This window comes from Oryctolagus cuniculus, chromosome 10, assembly GCF_051225735.1.
Source record: "Oryctolagus cuniculus isolate XC-2025 breed Fujian yellow rabbit chromosome 10, ASM5122573v1, whole genome shotgun sequence".
Taxonomy (NCBI): Eukaryota; Metazoa; Chordata; class Mammalia; order Lagomorpha; family Leporidae; genus Oryctolagus; species Oryctolagus cuniculus.
The window spans coordinates 100,975,213-100,989,036 of record NC_142876.1 but is presented as its reverse complement, the minus strand read 5'-3'; the positions used below and the strand labels follow the sequence as shown (position 1 = coordinate 100,989,036).

Genomic DNA, 13,824 nt, shown 5'->3' with positions numbered 1-13,824 from the left:
GAGCAGGAGCCCAGGTTTTGCTGATACCATGGACCTGCTCAGGCTGTTTGTCCACCTCTCCAGTCTTCAGTAACTTATATTCAGTCCTGCCATCCCCATCTCCACCAGGAGGGAGGCCATGATTGCCCCTATCAGGCCTCTGTTCTGGTAGCTAGCTGGGGGAAGGAGACAAGGCTTGGGCATGAGCCTGTTGGGTAGGGCATGGGTAGGCGAGGTTGGGGAAGGACCTCAGAGTAGCAGGCTGGGAATGAGCTGCTGGAGCATACGCACAGTGACCGCAGGCGCAGCCACTTCTCTGCCTCACTCTGAGCAGTCCCAGCAGCACACCCCAGCCTGGAGCTCCCCGAGATGCATGTGTGTCCTCCTCTGTGGAACAGTATTCAGGAGTGAGTGCAGTGCAGAGGCAGGCTGACTTCTGGCCACGTCAGCTGAGTTCTGCTAAGGTGCCACCCAGGGAGGCTGCAGCCTGCACGTGGGAGGCCCTCCCTCTGCCCCAGTGGGAAGCAGCAGGACTGCCACCCCATCTTCAGCCGTCAGGTGTAGGCAGCGCATCTCTGCCTCTCACCCTCCCTGCTCTAGTGAGAATCACAGATAAGCCCCTCTAAGGAAACTGCAGAGGAATGAGCATGGTCTTCCCTCATGTGTTCTAAGGTCTGGACATTACTGAAACCAAGCCAAGGATGTTTAAACCACCATACATCCTACCACTACCCAATGGTAAGCTTTGAGCCTAGGCAGTTACCCAGGTTGGATGGTGTGGGAAGGGAGGGAAATAATGCAATGGCTCCAAGCCTCTCCCTCTACTGCCTACATCTCTCTCCTTTCCAGAAAGGGCCAGGGCACCAGATGGCCCGGGGGTGGTGCTGTGAGTTTAGCACAGATCCCTCCGCTGCAGCCGGCAGCCTTGCCCCCACCCCCTGCTTCCTCCTGGCCTCGTTGCTGCCTGAGCCAGACAGGAATGAGGAGCAGGTATTGGAAGGACATGGGACCCGCAATGCGCCGAGGAAAGACAAAGGTGTCCTCCTCCTCACTGGGCCCATGAGAAGGTGTCTGCCTGCCTGAGCCTTACCTGTCCCTGGACGTGAATAAGATGGACATGAATTCCCAGGTATCAGGCCCTTTAGGAGACCCTCTGCCCTCTGCATGTCTATTCCTTGGGCAGTTTGCCTTCAAATAGCTGCTTTGACCTAAACTGTCTCCACGTCAGTAGGGAAATGCTGGGGCAGACATTGGAGACACTGGTTAAGATGCCCACATCCCACATAGCAGTGCCAGGTTGAATTCCCAGTTCCTGACTCCAGCTTCCTGCTAATGCAGACCCTGAGAGGCAACAGTGACGGCTCAGGTAGTTGGGTTCCTACTACCCACAAGGAAGACCTGGATTGAATTTCTGGCTCCCAGTTTCAGCGTGGCCCAGTCCAGGCCATTGTAGGCATCTGGGGAGAGAATCAGCAGATGGGAGCTGTATCTCTCTCTGTCTCCCTTTCTCGCAAATAAATACATAAATAAATTTTTAAAAACCAGGGAAGTATCCTCCACTCTTTAGTCAGCGCTGGAAGCGCCCCTCGTCTGTTAGTACAAGCTCCCGTCCCAGGCAGACCAAGTTCCCAGCACAGAGTGAATTTGGCCTACTTGCTAGGACTGCTGCAGGGTGGAGGCCAGAGCCACCGAGGACAGCGGCCCTGGGGTGGGAGCTGTTTCATGACAAGAACAAGCAGGCAGGGAACCCTACCTTTCAGCCATGAAAGAAGGCTATGAGGTTAGCTAACAATGAATGTAAAATTAGTTCAGAACAGAAAATATGACATTTTATTCTTCAAACGGTTGTTTTCATATGTGAGGGCAAAGGAAACAGAATGAAAAGAGAATGGATGATAGAGAAAAAAGAGAAATAAGCAAACTGCACGGAGAGAAAAGAGGGGGAAGAGGCCTGAGGGGGGAAGCAGTGCTGAATGGAAAGCTGCACTGTGTGTGGCCGGACTGTCTTGAGAATGCTTGGTCAGATATGCATTAATTTGGCTGTGATGGCATTTAACGCAAACAAACAAAGCTGTGAAAATGGCCTTGGAGCATTATCTTTAGTTCCTTGAAGAATTTCTAGTTTTTTTTTCTTTAAATACAGTTTATGTTAAAAATGATTTTTATTAATTTAGAGAAGACAAGCAATGTCTGTGAGAAAACAGACTTTTCTTTGGATTTTCTTTTTGTGGTCCTTGTGAGTGGTTGCTTTTTCCTTTTCTTAGTTTCACATTCGTCCTTTGTTCTAAAGCTTAGACTGACATCTAGCTTTGACAATGATAGTATGTTTTCTTTTCCTGAGGGGGGATAACATAATGCTGTTTAGTTTTGTACTGTTGGTGTATTGCTGAAATTTTAAACTGTGTGCTAACTGCAATAAGTTATACAAACTGAGAAAAAAAAAAGAGAGAGAGAGAGAGAGGGAGAGAGGAAAGGCAGGAAAAGAGGGGGGAGGGAGAGAAAGCCGAGGCAGAGAGAGGCAGGACCTGGAAATCTTAGCAGAGTGACTGGGGGTGGGCTGCTAACCTGTCGGTTTTGCTGTTCCTGTTTTTCTTTCTGGCCCAGCCTTTGTCTTGGACAGGCCTGCTGGTTCCACTCAAAGTGCGACCGCCTCCCTCCTTCCCATTCTTTCCAACCTCTAGAATGTTCCTTGAGTCCTTCTGAAGAGACAGGAGCTGCCGTTGGCTCTAGAGCAACAGAGAGCAGTGAAGCAGCCACACTGCCCAGCTCCAGACTGTACACGCCAACTCTACATTCCACATGCCGGGCTGAGGAGCAAGGGGAGTTGATGGACGCCATAGCAGACTGCTCGGGGCTCCAGTGAGGAGGACACTGGGCTGCTGGAGGTCGGAATGAGCTGACTAGGAGGCAGCTAGAAGAAAGGGAGGCCTGCTGGGACAGGCTTGGCCCACTGGAGAGGCCCCGGGGCAGCCAGGTCCAGGGTGCTGGCTGCCATAAGCCAAGACCAAAGGGCATGCGAATTCTGCTGTGCCTGCTGGGGTCTCCAGGTAGGACTCCGGAGGCTTTGGAAGGTGACAATAGGAAAGTCAGATGTGCATTTTAAAAACATCCCTCTGGGGCCGGTGCTGCGGCTTACTAGGCTAATCCTCCACCTTGTGGCGCCGGCACACCGGGTTCTAGTCCGGTTGGGGCACCAGATTCTGTTCCGGTTGCCCCTCTTCCAGGCCAGCTCTCTGCTGTGGCCAGGGAGTGCAGTGGAGGATGGCCCAAGTGCTTGGGCCCTGCACCCCATGGGAGACCAGGAGAAGCACCTGGCTCCTGCCATTGGATCAGCACGGTGCACCGGCCGCAGCGCACTGGCTGCAGTGGCCATTGGAGGGTGAACCAATGGTAAAGGAAGACCTTTCTCTCTGTCTCTCTCACTGTCCACTCTGCCTGTCAAAAAACAAACAAACAAACAAACAATTTTTCTTAAAATTTACTTGAAAGGCAGAGTTACAGAGAGACAGAGGCACAGAGAGAGGTCTTCCATCCTCTGGTTCATTCCCCAGATGGCCGCAATGGCTGGAGCTGCGTCGATCCCAAGGCAGGAGCCAGGAGCTTCTTCTGGGTCTCCAATGTGGGTGCAGAGGCCCAAGGACTTGGGGGCCATCTTCCATTCCTTTCCCAGGCTGTAGCAGAGAGCTGGATCGGAAGCGGAGCAGCCGGGACTCAAACCAGTGCACTCCAGGCAGCAGCTTTACCCACCACGCCATAGTGCTGGCCCGTCAAATGCTCTTTGACAAGAACATCAAGGCCGTTCAATGGGGAAAGCACAGTGATGTTGGGAGCACTAGATATCCATGTGAAAGAAATTGGACCCTTACCTTAAACCATATACATGGGGCCGGTGTGTGGTGCAGCGGGTTAAAGCCTTGACCTGAAGCACCGGCATCACATATGGGCGCCGGTTCTAGTCCCATCTGCTCCTCTTCCAATCCAGCTTTCTCCTATGGCCTGAGAAAGTAGTGAAAGATGGCCCAAGTCCTTGGCCCCTTGCACCCGCGTGGGAGACCGGGAAGAAGCTCCTGGCTCCTGGCTTTAGATGGGCGCAGCTCTGGCCGCTGTGGCCATCTGGGGAGTGAACCAGCAGATAGAAGACCTCTCTCTCTGTTTCTACCTCTCTCTGCAACTCTTTCAAATAAATAAAAATAAATCTTAATTTTTGTACATTTTTTTTATTTTTAACACAAAATTGGTCAAAAACCTAAAAATAATAGCTAAAACTAAAAACCTCTTAGAAGAAAGTATGGGGCAAAACTATCATGACAGTGGGTTTGACAGTGATTTCTCAGATAGGACACCAAAGACAGGCAACAAAGGAAAAAAAAAAAAACAACAGACAAATTGGACTTCATGAAAATTTTTAAATTTTGTGTGTTGAAAGACATCAACAGAATAAAAACCCAGCCCACAGAATGGGAAAATATTTATAAATCATATACTTAAATAAGGAATTTATATCCAGAATTTACAGAGAAATCCTACAACTCAACAACAACAGCAAAAGAACAGTCTGATTCAAAATTGGTCAAAGAACTTGAATTGATATTTCTCCAAAGGAGATGTGCTAATGACCAGTACACACAGAAAGAGATGTACTCAGCATCACTCATCATTGGAGATGCAGATCAAAATGACAATGGGTTATTACTTCACACTCATTACAATGACTACTATTTTTTAAAAAAAAAACAACAAGTCTTTTTAGAAAACAAAGACAAAAAATACCAACAGGGCAAACACTGTGGTATAATAGGTTAAGCCATTAATGTCCACATCCCGTTTAGGGTATCTGGGATCACGTCCCACCTCTAATTCTTCTTCTTCTTTTTTTCTTAAATATTTATTTATTTATTTGAAAGTCAGAATTACACAGAGAGAGGAAGAGAGTCAGAGAGAGAGAGAGAGAGATCTTCCATCTGCTGGTTCACTCGCCAGATGGCCGTAATGGCTGGAGCAGCGCCGATCTGAAGCCAGGAGCCTGGGGCTTCTTCCGGGTTTCCCACACGGGTGCAGGGGCCCAAGGACTCGGGGGCCATCCTCCACTGCCTTCCCAGGCCATAGCAGAGAGCTGGATTGGAAGTGGGGCAGCCAGGACTTGAATTGGCACCCATATGGAATGCCAGCACTGCAGGCGGCGGCTTTACCCTCTACACCACAGCACCGGCTGCAGCTCCTCTATTTCTAATACAGCTTCCTGCTAATTCACCTGGGAGGCAGCAGGTGATGGCCCCGGTGGGTTCCTGCCACCACATCAGAGACCTGCATGGAGCTCCTGGCTCCTGGCTTCAGTCTGGCCTGGCCTTGATGTTGTGGCCATTTGGGGAGTGAACCAGTGAACAGAAGTTCTCTCCTCCCTCTGTCATTCTGCCTCTCAAATAAATAAGTCTTTAAGAAATGAAAAACAAAATAACCCATAAAATAGCAAATGTTAGCAAGGATGTGGAGAAATTAGGACTCTGGTGCATTGTTGGTGGGGATATAAAAAGGTGCAGCCATGTGGAAAACATTTTGGCAGTTCCTCAAAAAATTAAAAATAGAAGTCCCGTACGAGCCAGCAATTCCACTTCTGGGTCTGTACCCAAAAGAATTTAAAGCAGGGTCTTGAAGACGTATTTTTGTACACCCATGTTCATAACAGCATTATCACAATAACTGAAACACAGACGACAGCCAAGTGTTCATTAACAGATGAATTGATAAGCAAAATGTAGTATATACATACTATTGAATAATATTCAGCCTTAAAAATGAAGGAAATTCTGAGACATGCTGTAACATGGATGACCCCAAGGACAGTATACTAAGTTAAATAAGCCAGTCACAAAAATACAAATACAGTACGATTTATATAGTACAGTTAGAGGACTCAGAAATCAGACACAAAGTAGAATGATGGTTGCCAGGGGCTGGGAGGAGGGGACAGTGAGAAATTATTGTTTCTGGGCAGATTTTTACTTTTACAGGACAGAGTTCTGGAGATGGATAGTGGCGATGATTGTACAACTTTTTTTTTTTTTTAACAGGCAGAGTTAGACAGTGAGAGAGAGAGAGAGAGAGAGAGAGAGAGAGAGAAAGGTCTTCCTTCCATTAGTTCACCCCCCAAATGGCTGCTGTGGCTGGCACTGCACCAATCTGAAGCCAGGAGCTTCCTCCTGGTTTCTCATGCAGGTGCAGGGCCCAAGCACTTGGGGCATCCTCCACTGCCTTCCTGGGCCACAGCCGAGAGCTGGGCTGGAAGAGGAGCAACCGGGACAGAATCTGGCGCCCCAACTGGGACTAGAACCCGGGGTGCCAGCGCTGCAGGTGGAAGATTAGCCTAGTGATCCGTGGTGCCAGCCAAACTTTATTTATTTATTTGAGAGATAGAGTTCTTATCTGCTGGTTCACTCCCTCTGATGACTGCAATAGTCAGGTCTAGTCTAGGCGGAAGCCAGGAGTCAGGAATTCAATCCAGGTCTCCCATGTGGGTGGCAGGGACCCAACCTGCTACCTCCAAGGGTGGACATTAATAGGAAGCTTGAGCCAGAGGTAGGTACCAAAGGATCTCTGATAGGCCAGGTGCCTACCCTGCACAATATTTTGAATGTAATAAATGCCACTGAATTGAACACTTAAAAATGGTTACTATGACAGATTTTGTTATTTTTTTTACAATGCACATATATACCACAAAAATGTGTGTGTATGCATATATGAGGGGGCTTCAAGAAGTTAATGGAAAACTTGATTGTCTATTAATTCCATCTTTCCACAAACTTTCTGAAACCCCTGTATATACTTACCAAAACACTGCCACCGCTACCACCACCACCACCACACACATACACACACACACACACACACACACGAGCTGCTCTGTGGGACAGGAGTGGGTTCCGGGAGCCAGAAGGGCTGGGGTACTGGTGGTGATGGCTGTGACAGATTCTTAGTATATTTTGGTGACCAAACTGACAGGTTTTAGAAGGACATGCAGAGCGGGAGATGGAGATAGAGAATTGTTCTGTTTGGGCCATGTCAAGTTGAAGGTGTCTGTGAGATTCCAAGTGGCAGGGGCCGCTCAGTTGGCAAATCTAAGACTCTGGCACGCAGCAGACAGGTTGGGATAGAGACCTCTGTTTGAGCAGCCATTGGAAGTGCCATGGGAGCAGAGGTGGACAGAGAAAAGGGGTCAGGATCTGGGATCCAACACTACAAAGAAGAACCCAGAGAGATGGCTGGAGGGGATAAGCAAGAAGAGCAGAAAGACCAGCAAGTTGGGGCTCAGGGAGTCCAGGATGAGGGGTGGGGAGTCAGCTACAGGGGGCCCAGCCGAGAGCTCTCTGTGCCTGCCTGAGAGGAGCAACACTGAATAGAAAGGTGGGTGACTCTTTTTTCCCCCAACATCATATTACAAAAACCTTTAAACCTGCAGGAGATCTGAAATAATAGCAAGGACGCCCTCAAATCCATCACCTGGATTTATAATTAACCTGTTTCTCTTCCTGTATTATCACATATCCATCTTTTTGTCAATCTCTCTGTGTGTGCATGTGTCCAGCAACCTTTTCTTTTTGTTAAATTTCAAAGTATGTTGCAGATATCAGGATACTGCCACAAAACACTTCAGCAAGCGTATCATTAACTAGAGTTCAGTATTTATTTAACTTTTTAAGGTGAAACTTACATATATGAAGTGTACAGCACTTAAAAAAATACTATTCAGTGAGCTTGGAGGAGGTGCCAGTGGGTCAGCCCTGTGGGGAGTGCAGGTCATCTGCAGTAGCTGTGGGGTTCAGCTCAATGGAAGGCCCAAAGACTTTCAAGACCAAGAGGCCAGAATGAAGGGCTTGGAAGGCAGCAGAACCCAGGAGGGGGAAAGGGATAGGGCAGCCAAGTGATGAAACCCAAAGTTCCCAGGAATTTGATGGTTTTTTAAAGATGGATTTTTAAATTAACTTTTATTTATGTATTTTCATTATGTTTGAAAGGCAAAGAAACAAAGAATGAGATACAGAGACAGAAAAAGATCTTCCAACCTTTGGTTCACTCTCCAAATTCCTGCGACAGCTGAGGCTGGGCCAGGCTAAAGCCAAGAGCCAGACCTCAATCCAGGTCTCCTGTGTAGGAAGCAGGGACCCAAGCATTTGAGCTATCACCTGCTGGCTCCCAGGCTGCACATTAACAGGAAGCTGGAGTCAGAAGCAGAGTCCAGGCTCCAACCTAGGCGTTCCAATATGGGATGGGGTGCAGGCATCCCAATACTCCCCCACCCCCCACCCCCAGGGATTTTAAAATGTAGCAGCTGCTCCACTTCAGCTCCCTGCTAATGGCCTGGAAAAGGGCAAAGGATGGCCCAAGTGTTTGGGTCCCTGCCTCCCATGTGAAAGACCAAGGTGAATCTACTGGCTCCTGGCTTCACCCTGGGCCAGCTCTGGCCATTGTGGCCATCTGGAGAGTGAACCAGCAAATGGACAAGCTCTCTGTCTCTCCCTCTCTCTGCATTAACTCTTTTACATAGAAAAATTAATTTTTAATTTTAAAGGCTGAATCAAATCCGGGGAGTGCAGCCTCTCTCAGGAAGGGTGACTGGGGCCCAAGTGGAGTGTGTGTGCATGTGTGTGTTGGGGGAGGAGCTGAGTAGGGTGGACAGAGTGTATTACAAAGCGCAGTGGACGTACCTGGGGCAGGAGTGAGGGGCTGTCCAGAGCAGCATGGGAAGAGTTAAGGGATACTGGGAGATGGAGAGGCAAATGTGCCTACGGATCAGCCAGGAATGGATTCTGTCCTCTTCATGGCTCCAGGTCACTGAGGCCTTCCAGCCCCAAGGGGTGATTAGGTTCTGCCTCCATCCCCCAAATCCTGGCCTCAGATGCTGGACAGGTACCCAAGGCCTCCCTGCAGGCCTGACCAGGGTGGTGCACAGGCCTCCCCTGTGGGCCATGTCTGTCTGAGCCAGCTCTGGGTCAGTGCAGTGTGCCGCTGCACTCTGGGACTCTGGTGCCTGCTTCCTGAGCCCGAGGTCAGCCAGCTGACAGGTGAAGCAGATGGCAGGCAGATGCAGGGAAGCCACTGCCGTGTGGACCAGGTGATGTGTCCATTGGTGTGGGAGTGGGAGGGCCCGGCCAACCCTGACTCCTTCCTTCTGGCCTGACCTTGTCCAGGGGCCCCTCCTATTGCGGCCTGGCCAGTGACTCATAGCCCCGAAAGGCAGAGAGTCACACTGGCCAGAGTGGGTCCCTTATAGGAACCTCTGGGTTTGGTACCAGCAGGGAGGCTCCTTTATGATGTTTCAACTTGTACCCGAATGCAAGGCATGAATGTGGTATAAGGCATGATGTCAGTGCTGATCGAGCTGACACCCTGAATGCCTGCTCTCAGGCTGGCGGCTGCTCCACAGGAAGACTAAGTGATGTCTGCAAGGCTCCTTCTTCTTGCTGGTGAGGGGCCTGGGAAGAGAACCCACTGTTGCAGGGGGTCCTTAGTGTGTCCTGGTAGCCATGGAGGTGACCATGAGTCAGGCTCTACCTTGGGAGGGTCCTTTGGTGCCAGATCTGGCAAGCAAGGCCACCGTGTAGGGCTGAGACACTTTGGGGGAGGCCTGCTGCCACTGTTCCTGTGGGGAAGAGGTAGAAGCTCTTCATAGAACTGCCCCATTTCCCTCTCTGCCCCAGAGCCCACTGGAGGGCACAGCAGGAGTGACCACCACAGACAGGCCACTGGTAGCTGCTCATTCAACTGCTGTTCACAGAGTGGACTCTCGGTGGGCAGTGCTGCCTTAGCTGCCCTTCTGTGCACTGAAAGGTCCGAGTGAAAGGACAACTGGAAAGACTTCTCAGGGAGAAAGTCCTCTGAGAGCCACAGAGCCCAGTGGCCCTACCTCTCCAGATCCCTAGCAGGCTCCTGGTAGGGTAGGCAGTGGCTCTCTACGGGAAGCCCCTTTCATGTCTAAGCTTCTGCTTCCTCTGCCCCCCAGACCACCTGTTGACCCTGCGTAGCATGCAGAGCCTTCCCATCCTGACTGCCAACCATGCTCCTACAGGGCTGGGGTGCATGGGCATCCACAGGAGGTCCTTGCCAGCCCTCTGAGATGGTAGGATGGACTTTCTTGCTAAGAGTGGGCTTAATCAACCTAGTATCTGGTGGAGCCATCCACCTCAGGGTAGCCCTGTTCCAACTGTGGCTCCTGGTGACCTCCACATCTCCTGGCCAAGAGCCAGGTGAGGACAACAGGACCGTAAGAGAGGTTTCCTTTCACACTAGTAGGTCATCCTCTCTGATTCTGGTGGGCAGCCAGCTAGAATACCTGAGCAGCTCTGGAAGGTTCCGCTGCTGCTGGTCCCAAGATCAGAGGAGTCTGCCACAGCCTGTCCTCCCACCCCTATCCAGTGGGCAGCCTCCACCCCACTGCACAGGGTCAGAGACCTTGCAGCAGGGAGGGAGACCTCCCTCTGGGTCCTCCCAGCAGGCTCCTGGGATCCGTGGGGTGACATGAGAGGAACCCCTGGGTTCAGAGCGCTCCCTCAGTCAGTGTCCTCCTGGAGAGGACTTGCACGCTGGGCCTCTCAGCCTGGGCCTGAGCCTGAGCCTGGGAGGGGCTGGGACAGGGTGTGGTCAAGGCGCCTCACTGTTTGAAGAGACTGGATGGAAATAGCTGTGCCCATCTGGGTGCTGAGTCACGCAGGGCGTTTGAGCCCTTTCTTGAAGAGGTTCTATTTTAGGTGAGGCGCCTGTGACAGCCTGGGTGATGAGGGCTGGGGAGGGGAAGCTTCTGTGCCGTGTGCAGGAGTGAAGCACATGCTTTGGTTCAGTCCCACCCAGAACCCCAGGAAGCGGAAACTCACTTCCCAGGTCCCCCCTCTGGAAGCCTCATCTCAGGGCAGACCGCAGGTGTGCGGGAGAGTAAGCTCTTGAGTGTAGGCGGGCCCCCACCACAGGATCTGCATCTGTGCCTGTCGCTCCCCCTCTTCGTGGAGGAACGACACAGGACCCTGCGCTGTTCTTTTGTCTGCTCGGCCCTCCCCGGGTTTGCTGCCGGTTCTTCCCGGGTTGGCTACCGTCCCTTCCACCTCCGTGGAAGGGCGGTTCCCCCTGCCACTTTCCCCACTTCCGCGGGGGAGCGGCACACCGCCGGCCAGCTCTCTCGGGGGCTGCACAGGTGTTCCTTCAGATAGATGTTCCTCTTAGATGTTCCTGGTGCATGTTGTCTCTCTCCTCCTTTATAGTCCTCTTCCACCAATCCCAACTCTGCTACCCACACGCCGAGTACACTGCTCTCCTCCAATCAGGAGCAGGTCCTACAGTTTATTGGTTGAACTGGAGGCAGCTGTGTAGAAGCTGTTGCCTCCTCTCCCAGCGCCATATTGTGGGAGAGCAGATGCATAGAATAAGTCTTAATTCCAGTAACTTAGTCTAGTCCTAGTTGCTCCCAGTTGCTCCCCACAGTGCCTGCCACCCTGGGCCAGAGTGGGGCCTCACCTCAGGATCACGATCCTTTCAGGGCCTCTCTCAAGATGCGCAGAAACCAGCTGCCCTTGGGAACTCCCATTTGATGGGGCCGAATCCCTCCCTGCCAAGTTTGACCTTCCCAGGGGGCCTTCAGAGTGAGCCTCAGGAACTAGAATTGTTTCCTGTGTGGCTTTCTCTGCCAGGCATGGACAAAGCTGCCTTGGGGCTCCATGAGCATGTGGTGGTTTGCAGTTCCCGCCTGGGGGACAGCTCTGAACCTTGCCGTTCTGGGGCTCTGCCAGGGCTTACAAGGGTAACTTCTGGACCCCTCACTTGGCCTGCATGCTGCTGAGTGGCCTTGGCTCTGGGCTCCCCACGCTGTGGCTCAGGAGCTGGGCAGAGTTGTCAGGGCTGTCGTGGCAGGTGACCACAAGAGCATGTCGCTGAATCATCTCCAACTTTGATTTTCTCTACTTGGCAAAATGAGAGAATGCCTGTGAGCGTGCCTGATGTGGTGCTGGGCACAAGGAGTGCTCACCTCACCAACGTGTTCTCCTTGTCCTGGACGCTGCTCCTGGGCTGCTGGGGCAAGACGCTGTGCCCAGGTCCTCACCTAATAATGCCGCCCAGGGCCCTGTGGCAAAGAGCAGGGCTGGAGGCACTCTTGAGGGTGAACGTAAGGACCTTCTGCCCCAAGATCAGACTGGGTCTCTTCCTGGTGGTGAATGGCCTGCCAGGGTGGATTCAGAACCACAGACAGTGGAACCACATGACCTCCAGCCTCAGCTCTGGTTGTAGAGGCGCCTGACCTCGTCGCTTCAGCCTGGTGGGAGTTGCACCCACATCTCATCATCAGGATTTCTCTTCCAGGCAGACCTTTCTGGGATGAGGTCTGCTCTGTGCCACACACTGTATGCAGCCCGGAAATGCCCCATCTACCAGAGCTTGAGGTTTGGGGCACAGGGGGTACCAGTGAGCTAATTAGTAGATACCTTGGGATGGAATAAGCTCTTAGGAAAAATAAGAATATGGAGAAAGAGGATAGGGCTCACGTTGTTGCCCAAGGAGGCATTTATGGGGAAATGATACCTTTTTTTTTTTTTTAAGATGTATTCTTTTATTTGATAGGCAGAGTTACAGGGGGAGAGAGAGAGAGATTCCATCTGCTGGTTCACTCCCCAGCTGGCTGCAATGGCTGGAGCTGGGCTGGTCTGAAGCAAGGAGCCAGGACCTTCTTATGGGTTTCCCATGTGGGTGCAGGGGCCCAAGCACTTGGGCCACCCTCCACTGCTTTCCCAGGCACATCAACAGGGAGTGGAATTGGAAACTGAGCAGCCAGGACTCAAACCGGTGCCTATGTGGGGTGCCAGCACCACGAGTGGCAGCTTTACCTGCTCATCCACAGCGCCAACCCAGTCCCACCCGGCCCAGCCTGAGGGAAGCGATTTCTATACAACAAGCCGGGGTCCGAGGAGCAGAGGGAACCATGAGTGCAGAGAGCCTGATGCAGAATTGAGCTCAGAGAAGCACGTGGCAGAACAGGGGCCCTGCGTGTCTGGGCTGAGAGAACCATGAGGAGATAGCAGGGAAAGGAGCCAGTGAGAGGAGAAGGCTGGGGTAGACCCTGGGGCTGTGAGCTCTCCCTCTTTCTGTCACTCTGCCTTTCGAATAAAAACCAATAAATCTTTTAAAAAATGTGATGCAATAGTAAGTGATATGCTCTAATTTGCATGTAGGTTTCGGAGGAAAAAATATTATTGGCTCATGAGACTGGAAGTGTAAGGGCGGACTAAGGCACAACTTTATCCAGGGAATTAAATGAAGCCATCACATCTGCTCTTTTCTTCTTTTCTTGGCTCTACTTCCAACTGCCTGTTGACTTCATTCTTAGCATCTCTCTGCATGATGAAGAAGGTGGCTGACCACCTCAAGGCTGCATCTTTCTGTCTGATAATCCAGAAGGAGAAAGGGCCTCCCCTGCCTGGCAGCCATTGGTCAGAAAACTTGGAGGGCTCTCACTGGCCCTGTTGGTCAGAGCCCGTTCCCATTCCTGCACAGGGTTACTGGCACCTTGTGAAGAGCAGCACGTGTCTCATTGGTTCTGGAGGCAGATACTATCCCATTTTCTGTAAAAATCTCGTACTCCTTAAGGGGAAAAATGCTTATTTTATTCTGCCATTTGGGGATGGAAGATTTCTTTTCTCCTCTTTGTGTTTCAAATAAAAATTAATGAATCTTTTTTTAAAAGATTTTATTTTATTTTATTTGAAAGAGCTACAGAGAGAGAGAGAGGTTTTCCATTCACTGGTTCACTCTCCAAATGGTTGCATTGGTTTGAGCTGAACTGATCTGAAGCCAGGAGCCAGGAGCTTCTTC

At 51.2% G+C, this 13,824-nt stretch overlaps 1 protein-coding gene across 3 annotated transcripts in view; it reads left to right on the top strand.

Moving 5' to 3' along the window:
- Positions 1-13,824, top strand: part of BSN (bassoon presynaptic cytomatrix protein) — a 109,074-nt gene that overhangs the window by 66,901 nt on the left and 28,349 nt on the right. The window lies entirely within an intron of this gene.